Here is an 11,957-nt window from a genome sequence, read left to right as displayed (position 1 = left end):
TCTTAATCTCCCCACCCCACTTATATTTACTACTACTACACACACACACACACACACACATGTACGTGCACGCATGCGCAGACACGCGCAGACAATGTGTGCAGCCCATACGGAAATGTAATATATGTGAATATATGAAATATCCCTATATGAAATATATGGTAATATAAAGTAGAAACATATATGTACATATATGTACAACCATATATGACACCTATTCGAAAATGGAACAATTTCACATATTGACATATATGTCTATCCCATATAAATATATGTCTATGTGTGCAAAAAACATACATAGACATATATGTCATCTATATAATTATTTATATATGTGACATACATGACTTCACATATATGTCTAATATATGTTGCATACATATACTTATCATATATCATAAAATAATTAAATTTGAACTGTGGTTTTTATCTATTTTTCGCATGTTTCAGACCACAGGTAGGCCGTACAACCCATTCACACAACTTAACACACAAACACAATTTATTATTTGTAATGTACCTGATGAGTCCAGTCGGGCCTCGAACCCGGATCCTCACGTTGAAAGTCGTCCACGCTATCCACTGATCCACCCAGCAGTTGGATGGGAGGGGCTAACAACTTAAGCTATTTGTGTGTTACTGAAGAAGGCGCTGTTTAGCTTGTATTTTACAGTGTGGGTTTTATTATTCCTCCTGTTTTTATTTTATGCAGGGGTACACAGTGCAAATTTAACCCTTGTGCATTGTTCAAATTTAATACATCCACTAAATTAAACATCTGTAAAAATGTATCAGATTATTTTTTCACTTTTTTTGCATAAATTTGTTAGTCAGTTCTGATCAAAACTACCAAATTTTTACAAAAATTCCATGATTTTAACTCTTTAATTGCCAAGTTCATAAGTGGATTTGGGGAAAATCTAAATGACAAATTTTAAATACAAAAAGTGATTGTAGACTGGATTTTTTTAACCTTTTTCGCAGTCTTGGGCATGTCAAATATAAAGTAAAAACATTGGCTTTTGATTATTGTTTTCTTCCTCATTTATTGTTAGTGGCTGTTTTTGCCCCATTGACTTCCATTATAACCACATTTTTTGATTGCAGAGCAATGACACCATGTTATCATGCATTTTTGAATGTTGGTGGTTTTTACTTTTGCAAAGAGGTCAAATTTGTCATTTTTACTGTTGATCACCATGTGGCACCATTAACCCTTTAGTAGACCTGTGCTGTGCAGAGCTTAATTTCTAGCTTGTACATTGAGTAATATGGGGGCGGTTTCCCGGACAGGGATTATCTTAATCCAGGACTAGGCCTTAGTTTAATTAGGAAATATAACTAGTTTTAACAAACATGCCTTACTAAAAACATTACCTGTTTGCATTTTGAGGCAAAACAAAGGGCCCTGATGTATTTTAAGATATGTCAGTGCAAGTTGTTTTCAGTTTGGACAGCTCTTAAAAATGTTTTAGTCTAGGACTAGTCTATCTGTCCGGGAAACCGCCCCCATGGAGTATAACTCCATAATAAAAGTATAGTATTGTGCCAAATGCATGCAGTTTGAAACTAGGCAGGGTTAAAATGTTATGACCCTAATAATTTTTAAACAATATATTTACAGACCTATATAGGCTATGTTGTTTTAGAAATCTAGACATAAAACATATTGATATGGTTGGAGCATACAGTATCATGTAAAAATCCATCTTATATGGTTGTAAAATACAAACCCATATAAGAATTTATACATATACATATTTTAAATATATGTATTTAAATACATTTTAATATGAGTATTCCATATAGGTTTAAAACATATATCTTCATATATCAAGAGTATCTATATATGTGATATTAATATATGTATTTATATACATTTTAATATGAGTATTTCATATAGGTTTAAAACATATATCTTCATATATCAAGAGTATCTATATATGTGATATTAATATATGTATTTATATACATTTTAATATGAGTATTTCATATAGGTTTAAAAAATATATCTCATATATCAAGATTATTTATATATGTGATATTCATATATGTATTTATATACATTTTAATATGAGTATTTCATATAGGTTTAAAACATATATCTTCATATATCAAGAGTATCTATATATGTGATATTAATATATGTATTTATATACATTTTAATATGAGTATTTCATATATGTTTTAAACCTATATATTCATATATCCAGAGGATCTATATATGTGATATTAATATATTGCATATATATGTAACATATATGCCAAGATCGGTTTTGATATAGGGACATATATGTCATATATTACATTTCCGTATGGGAGCTCTCCCTGCGTGAGTGACAGGTGGAGAGCAGCTGTAGAGCGGGCTGTGATGATAACAGCAGATAAAGCCTTTACACACACACACGTACACACACACACACACGCACACACACACATGCGCAAACACGCACACACACACATTTCTCTTGATCACCGGTCAGTGTGGTTGTGTGTGTATGATTTAACTGTACATTTTTCATCTGGTATTCATCATCTGTGGTCTGATCTAGAGCAGGTGCATGCTGGGACAGACAGAAAAAAACACTTCATTCATTAACAATGAGTATTTAAATGTACCGTGGCAAATGCAACTTGTTTCAGAAAACATCTCTACACAAACTGTGATGCAAAGGCACCTGCAGTCAGAAATCTCTGAACACTTTTCATTAAACTGATCTGAGCTATAGTGTCCATATCTTTACCCCTTTTCTAAATCAGCAATTAAATAAAGAATGTTAGGAGAAAAATCTGAGATGTTAACATTTTACTGAAAACTTTTCAGTGTCCTCAGCTATAAAAGGGTAAATTCTGAGCAATAAAATGTCACAGTCTTTATGTTTGATGAATGTGATCTTATCCCCAAAACAAAACTGACCAGCATCGTGCCAGTAAACATGCGTCTTTGAGAGGACACCTGCCTGTCGCAGGTCACACTGGTTTGTTTGTGATCCGCCTGCTGTCTTTGCACACAAGTCAACACCGCTGGAGCGGACAGAGGAGGAGGAGGAGTAGCGGCGCGTGGCGGCTCTTATCGGCCCTACGCTCAGACAATGAGAGTAAAAGTAAACACTTACACTGAGACCTGCAACAGAGCACACAAACCTCAAGGCATTTTCCAGTACAGCAGGTGTTATAGTCATGAGTGTGAACACACACACACACACACACACACACACACACACACACACACACACACACACACACACACACACACACACACACACACACACACACACACACACACACACAAAACATACTGTATGAAGCACATGTACATACAGCAACTCTGAGTAAGCATGCATGCCAGGTATGTTGCATTGCATTTTGAAGTTTGTCAAGATTTACTTACACATAGAAAGACGGTAAAAGTGTAAAGCTATAACATTCATGTGTTTAGTAAAGCTCTGATCATTTTATCTGTGGAGAAATGTTTGCCAACACTTGACAGGAACATGATGTTGAAAGCCCTGCCTAGTTGTAATGATGGAGTCCAAAGACAACGGGAAAAGACGGATCTAAATGCAGATCACTTTAATAACTAATAACATAAATCCGTGGCACGGCATGGATGACCATTACAATGAACAACATTACAAGAAAAAACATGAACACAAGACAAGACAGAACCCTGACACTAATAAAAATAATAAACTACTAATCTTTTGTCTCAGGTTGTGTCTCCAATGATAGCTTCAACTTTGTAAACTCTACTGCTCTTCTCATCTTAATGCAAACATTAGAAATAAGATTCTCAATGAGAAGAAAACTGAGATATTAAAGATTTGTGTTTCTTATAAACAGGTTGAAATTCTTAAACATTCATGCATGTGTGTGTGTGTGTGTTAAGTGTTGTCTGGTTTGTAGTGTCAGTTAAATGTGGCACATGTCTATTGTGTTTTGAGACCCTGGACCCTCTGTGCAGTTCAGCAGGAGGTTTGCAGACGGCTTTCTGAATGGGGGGAGACACAGCTGATCCACACAAAAGACCAAGACCTCCTGTTCACAAGCACAACACAATACACCGACCCTAATGCTTGTAAATCTATTCACTGATCAGATGCACGGCAGCACGCCACCCCGAATAAAGAAAGACACAGAGAGAGAAATCATACTGCTTATAACAGGACATGTAAAGTAAGTGAGTAAAGATATTTAAGCTCATTCATGCAAACTTTTATCTCGTTCTCTTATTAGGATCTGGATGTAGTTTTTGTACAACCTTGCAGCTTTCATTAAAATACAACATTTACAGTTAAAGTTACATTTTGCTGTCTGCTCGTGTGATGTCATGGATGATCACTGAGCCGTTGCTATGTGGTTGCTAGGGTGTTCTGGCTCCTCAATGACCAAAAGTCATTGTCAACATAATAAATCCTCAAGTCTCTATGATATTGTGGACCTACAGAGGTCTGATGTTTAGTAAGACAAGTCGTCTGTAGCACAACTCACACAAATCTCTAAACATCAGAAATATGAACAGTTTTATGACAGTGATGGTTATTACTAAGATTCACTGTACTAACTGTGGTATTTCAGTGGTTACCATGGTAAATAGTTGCATGCACACAGACACACACACACACACACACACACACACACACACACACACACACACACCCGCTGTGTTCCCGAGTAGCTTGGTATTTGGGTTGATAAAAGGTCAATGGTGGGCGGGGCTGTGGTTTAGGGAGTACAACTAAAATTATGCAAATGAGCCTGGCTTTCCCGGTCACTGTCAGACTGCTGATTGGACCAGATGATTGTGCAACCTGCACCCAGTCTGTTAGCACATCTGCACACACACACACACACACACACACACACACACACACACACACACACACACACACACACACACACACACACACACACACACACACACACACACACACACACACACACACACACACACACACACACACACACACACACAGATTACATCACCTCTATAGGCCCTATTTTAATCATCTAAGTGCATGGTCTAAAGCGCACAGCGCAAGTGCACTTAGGGTGTGTCCAAATCATCTTTTGCTAGTTTGACAACGGAAAATATGGTTTGTACGCCTGGTCTTAAAGGGGCCATTTCTCAAGACTTTTTTTAAGATGTCATATAAATCTTTGGTGTCCCCAGAGTACATATGTGAAGTTTTAGCTTAAAATACCCCACATATAATTTACTATAACATGTTGAAATTGCCACTTTATAGGTGTGAGCAAAAATGTGCCATTTTGGGTGTGTCCTTTAAAATGCAAATGAGGTGATGAATTGATCACAATGATGGTGGTTTGTTGAAATTAAAACTCAATTGTGCTGTTAAATTATTTTCTCTATCTCTCCACTAAAAGGCAGTGATGTGGTTGGATAGTGCAGATTAAGGGGCGGTATTATTATAATAAGAGCTCCTTATGACATCATAAGAAGAGCCAAATTTCAACTAACTATTTTTTCATGTGCTTGTAGAGAATGGTTTACCAAAACTAAGTTACTGGGTTGATCTTTTTCAAATTTTCTAGGTTGATAGAAGCACTGGGGACTCAATCATAGCACTTAAACATGAAGGGCACTATTTTAACGATCTAAGCGCATTGTCTAAAGCGCACAGCGCAACGTCTAAATGGGCGTGTCTGAATCCACTTGTGCTAATTTAACAACGAGAAAAATGGTTTGTGCGCCGAGCCCATGGTCGAAAAGGGTTGGTCCTATTTTTTTAATGTTTAATGGGAGTATTTTGAGCGTAACGTGCAATAAACCAATAAGAGTCTCAGTTCTCATCCCCTTTAAAAGCAAGTTGCGCTGGCGCTATGTCTAATCCCTATTTAGATGACGGACTTTGTAAACTGAAAAACTAAGCGGAGGAAGAAGATCCCCAGTTTAAGATTAATGTTAAATAATTGTGTTGTTTTTCACTTGTATTGAAATTGTTATTTTTTTATTAAAACCTTTAAACCCCGTTTTCTTTTAGTCATGGAAGTAAAAAAGCAGGCTTTTAATTGCTTTAAATGTATGGCTATCCAATATCATCAAAAAATAATTTACAAGTATGTAAGAAAAGGTTTGTACTTAAAAAATACTTTATTTGTAACAAACAGGTGATAAAGAATTTACAAACGTGCAGAAAGCCGTTTCAGCACTTGGACAGCGTCCTGAGTTTTTTTAAGCATATCTTAAAAATGTTTCTCATCTCATCATATCCGCAGGTACAGAGTCATCATATACAATAAATCCGTGAAGTAGCATTTAAAAAAAAAACATTTAAAAACAGATGCATTTGTTTAAAGCAAAGCATTTATTTACTTACCAGGCTGCAGGTGAAGCAGCTCTTTGTGCTGTCTAACATCTCATAATTACTCCTCATTTATGTCCAAGAGACTCAATAATAATCTTTTACATTCAATCCTTTAATCTTTCATATTTAAAAGCGTTTTTGTGCTGCTGCGCATTCATGTATGTGATAAGCAAACCTGCGTCGCCGTCCGGTTTATAGGCGCATTTTACTAATGCGCTCTTTAAATAACAAAAAACATATTGCGCCATTGACTTTAGACTTTAGAGCAGGTTTTTGTTGGTCAATGGCGTAGTCTATTTTAGTTGCCTCAAAATAGCAACGCGCCAACAATGCGCCATGGGCGCAAAGGGGGCCGCAAATGCATTTGCTTTTTAAAAAACGTGGCGCTAAACATGAAAATGCTAATTGTGCATGGTGGAAACTAGCACAAGACACTTGCGTCGCGCATTGCGCTACATTGCGCCAGGTGTAAGATAGCCCGAAGTCAGATTTTCATGCCATGGTCCCTTTAAATGGCTGTTCCTATTCTTGTAAGAAGTAACGCGTGTTTTGGGTGTAACATGCAATAAACCAATGAGAGTCTCATCTCATACAAAAATACTTGTTTCTCATCTCACCATATCCAGAAGCACAAAGTCATCATATACAATAAATCCACAGGGGGACCATTTAAAAATAGATGCAATATTTGCACTTCTTAAAAGCAAAAAAAATCAGCTTACCAGGCTACAGGTGAAACAGCTCTTCTAAAGTCCTGTAATCTGTCCTCATTTATGACCAAAAGACTCAATACTATTCTTTTACATTTTAATCATTTCATTTTTTATATCTAAAAATGTTTGTGTGCTGCTGCACCAATACATGCGCCGTGTCTGTATTATGCAAAGTGTACGCTTTTTGTCGTCCCGTTTATATGTGCATATTAATAACATGCTCTTTAAATCAGTAGTGCACCATTGACTTTAGACCAGGTTAGTTGGTCAGTGGCGTAGTCTATTTTATTCGCAATGCGCCTGAACACACCCCGTTTTCAGACCATCACACCCATGGGTGCACAAATGGGCGCAAATGCATTTGCTATTTAAACATCGTGACGCTGGATGCGAAAATGATACCTGCGTTGCACTAAAACTAGCAAAAAACACACCGGATTGTGCTGTATTGCGACGGATGAATGATAGGGCTCCATGTCTTTTGCATTAAATGCATGCAAGCTGAAATAAACACTTCCTGTAATCAGATGTGATCAGATATTACTTTAATATGAAGAAAGCTCATTTAATGTAGATACTTGAAAATCATTTTTTTGAAGTGTTAGCTCAGTTTAATCCAATAAATTCATTTTTGGTTTTCTCTCTAGGGTGTGTTTGTCACTTCAGGTTTATATCAAACAACAGAAGTCCGTAGGTCTGAATTAAGATTTGAATCCATGTAATGAATGAATGGACATAAAACAACACAGCATTCACACAACACATCAGTCAAGCGTTTCATTATCAGAAAGTTTCTGAATGTATCTGAATCTCACCTCATCTCTTCAGTACACAAAGGGTCTTCTCTGGGGTTTTCTGCATCTATTTTGGGTCAGGGTGGTGGTTGTGTTGCCAGGGTTGGGAGCTGATGCCCGGGCACAGGCCGTCTGGCACACAGGGAGAAGAACTGGCAACAGAACCGTGAAGAATCACTGAAAGACTTGGATTCATGAGCACAACAATACACACCTGAGAGCGCTGTCACACAGATACACATCAAGATTACAGCAGCGTATACAGCGCAACAAATAAATCAAATGTTTTCAGAGACTAAGAACAAAAATCTGGTACAGTTAAATACTTCAATGATTTTATTAAGATGTTTCGGAAAATTTCATAAAGTGAGAGTACAGAGCTTCAAAAGCCTTCATTTAATCATTGATATACTGTATATATGAACTATAACTGAGATTATATTTGTGAATGTAGAACAGAAATAAAAGAAAGCTTTCTTCTTTATTAGTTTGTAAAGGTTTGGAGGTTCAGTATGGACCGGTCCTCCTAAAATATTTTCATTAAATCTATGTGGTGTTCTGTTGGGACCGAGGATGTGTATCACCATCCACGCTGCCATAGCAACAAGGACTAGAGGTCATTTTCCTGAGTACAGCATCATTCAGTACAGAAGAGATTGTGAACACAACTAAAGGGCTCTCATTCTCTCACAATACAGACATGTTCATTTGTTCATCGTCTTTTTGTTTTCATTAATACAGATGTATTCATAAAGAAAGTTTATTCTTAATAAAGTGTTTTGCATAGAGTTACATTTGCAACAACTGATTCAATTTTTTTTTATCTATTTAAAGAAATATTTCTGTCATTATTTATTCACCCTTGAGTTGTTCCTAACCTGTATAAATGTATTTTTCTTCTGCTGAATAAAAGAAGATATTTTGATATATGTTAATAACCCCAGATCTGCTTGGTTACAAACATTCATCAGACTATCTTCATTTGTGTTCAGCAGATCAAAGACATTAATTTATATGGGTATAAAACAACATGAAGGTTAGCAAATGATGACAAGATCACTTTGCTGTTGTGGTGAATGACACAAAAAAACTGTTTTAGGCCAATAAATGCCAAGCAGTGGTAATGATTTTAAGAAGATATACCAAATTATTTGGATATTTCAATTAAACTTACATTTAACTTATAAAATGACCAGAAAAATAACAATGACTCAATTATAAGGAAAATGTGAGTTCTTCTCAAATTTGTATTTAAAAACATGTTTGTGGGTCCAGGGATAGATTATACCTATATGAGTGGGTCGCAAAATTGGAAAACATAATATAACCGCACAAAAAATTAAGACTTCAAGGTAATTTTCAATTTTTCTAAATGTATTTATGGTATGCGTATAAGCAAAAAAAAAAATCATTCTGCCAACTGACAACATTTCTGCCAAGTTTCTAATAAAAAATTTATTTGCATTTTTATTTGCATTTATTTCCTTAAAAATCAAGGAAACATGGTTAAAATAACAAAAAAGATGCATTGTTTTTAGTTCTTGAATACTGCAAAGATTTTAGGAACAGTTTAAAATGAATCCATCCATTCATCTCCATAAATAACCTTTAACCTTCAGATTATAAAAACGTATGAAAGGCATCATTCTTTAAAGATCCTTTGAATGTTTCTTTGAGGAACCAAAATGGTTCTTCTATGGCATCTTCTATGTGTCCTGGATGATAATAAGTATTTTTTTTTTTATTCAACTTGTTCAAAGATCTAACCTGCTTGGAGCCAGAACGTTTCATCCAAAAACATGTTTTATTTATATTTTGTGAGTATTACAGCACGACCCGAACATGAGCGAGATTAGCATAACGTCTGTAACGCACAGATCCCGTCTAAACATCTGTTCAAGCATTGGTTCCTTCGTCCGACAACACCACGGACGGCACAAATCAATGCATCCATTTAGAGTTACCATTCAACATATTCCAGTGAAGAAAAGCCCTGATCCCAATTCATTGTTCACTTCATATTGTTTGTCCTTTTTAAGATGGATGACATAACGTCGGTAGGGGTCACAAGAGGTCAGTAACGGTCTACACCGACATTCAATCTGCTCTAAAGTGGGAGTGTTGACCAGACACAAGACACGAGCATAAATCTGAAGAGGGAAAACTGAACAAGGTTGTGCTTTACAAACCCATTGTAAATCCATGATAGTTTAAGAAGAGCGCAGCTATTGACTGATACACCGTTTCCAACGTAAAGAATAAAGGAGGTCACGGCGCAAAGAAAACTGTTGTGCACACAAACTCTCAAGCGCAACAATGCACTGAGCTTCATCCAACCTCACGTGAGGTCAGCTTATTAACCTATACGGATCCAGTTGACCTTATTCCCTGGTGCTCCTCAACCGGGCCAACCTCAATCCCTGAGGGTAACTGCCTCGTTGACATTCAGCCAATCACGAAATCCAAGCTTAAGAGAGTCGCGGACGTGAGATTTTCCCTTCAGAGTCATTAAAGCCGAGCTGAAAGACTTCAATTAACCTCATCAGCTCGTGCCCGATGACGTGATGTTAAAAGTGAACGTGTCCGCTGTCATGAAGAGAGACGGTTAATCTAATCTCATCTGCATTACTCCAAATCATTCATTACATTCTCATATGCATTTCAAGGCCAATGGAGATCAGTTTACCACTCACACCGATTATACGGCCAATGATTTTTTTCTATGTGAAAGAAGTAAATGATGCCGACTGTGTGGATGAAAATGAACACAGGTAAAGTAATTACACTCGTAATCACATTTGAGCTAAAAATATCTGACACCGCATTACTCAGGGAAAGATCTTTGGTGAACTATCGCAAAAACATGAAACTTTATTTGATAGTTTCCCTCTTAAATCGTTTTTTCATCGCATGGTACGAACTAGGCTCTGCACAACGCAGCTCAGTCAAACAGTTTAGTGCCGCTTCAAAGTGGGTTCGATTAGAGACTTATTATAAGCTGGGTTTTCATCAACCCAATTTCTGCGCATTTTGAAGTATCATATAAGAAACAAGTGATAGAAACATCAAATTTAGAATAAAAATAATGCGCAAAAAAGTTTTTATGCTTGCTTGAGGTGATTTTTGACTTATGTGATAAAGAGTAAATGCGAATTATGGGAGAAGGAAACGCATTTGCCGAATTAATCAGATGTAGTGAACATTTAACCCATGTGACTGATCGGTCAATCACCGCATCCTCCTGTCACCCTCATGTCTATGGGTGTCTCTGACACAGCGCGTCTATGGTTCAAGTCGTACCTCTCAGATTGGTCATTTCGGGTATCCTGGAGAGGTGACGTCTCCGAATCCCAACGTCTCGATACCGGGGTGCCTCAAGGCTCTGTGCTTGGACCGCTGCTCTTTCGATATACATGACATCCCTGGGCTCTGTCATTCGAAAACATGGCTTTTTTTCGAAAACATGACGACACTCCTACAGATGATTCAGAATGCAACAGCAAGAGTGGTCTTCAATGAGCCAAAGAGGGCGCACGTCACTCCTCTCTTTGTCATTTTACACTGACTTCCTATAGCAGCTCGCATCAAATTTAAAGCTCTGCTCCTGGCCTTTAAAACCACCAATGTGTCATCACCCCCTTACCTTCGCTTACTTATAGAGCCTTATGTACCCTTCTCGATCCCTGCGATCTGCCACCGAGCGACGACAAGTGCTTACTTTCTCAGGAACCGTTCCACAACTGTGGAATGACCTGCCCGTTGTGACACGATCTACTGACACTGTAGCTGTCTTTAAGACTCGGCTAAAAACCCATCTCTTCCGCCATTACCTCACTTCCTAATAAAGGACTTAGTATATTTCTCTATTTTTCCTTTTTCTTTATCTCTGTACATTTCTTTAAAAAAAATACTAACAAACCCTTGGCTACGTATATTGTGTTAGACTTGATGAGACTATTTCCAGTGCACTTATGTATTGCTGTTCTTGTGTTGCTCTAATTGCTTCTATTGTTTATCTCACTTGGAAGTCGCTTTGGACAAAAGCATCTGCTAAATGACTAAATGTAAATGATCGTCTAGCTGTTTCTGCTGTCGTTGTCTTTACATATACTGTATGGGGC

Source organism: Paramisgurnus dabryanus, chromosome 12, assembly GCF_030506205.2.
Source record: "Paramisgurnus dabryanus chromosome 12, PD_genome_1.1, whole genome shotgun sequence".
NCBI classification, from domain to species: Eukaryota; Metazoa; Chordata; class Actinopteri; order Cypriniformes; family Cobitidae; genus Paramisgurnus; species Paramisgurnus dabryanus.
Note: the sequence above shows the minus strand (reverse complement) of the source record.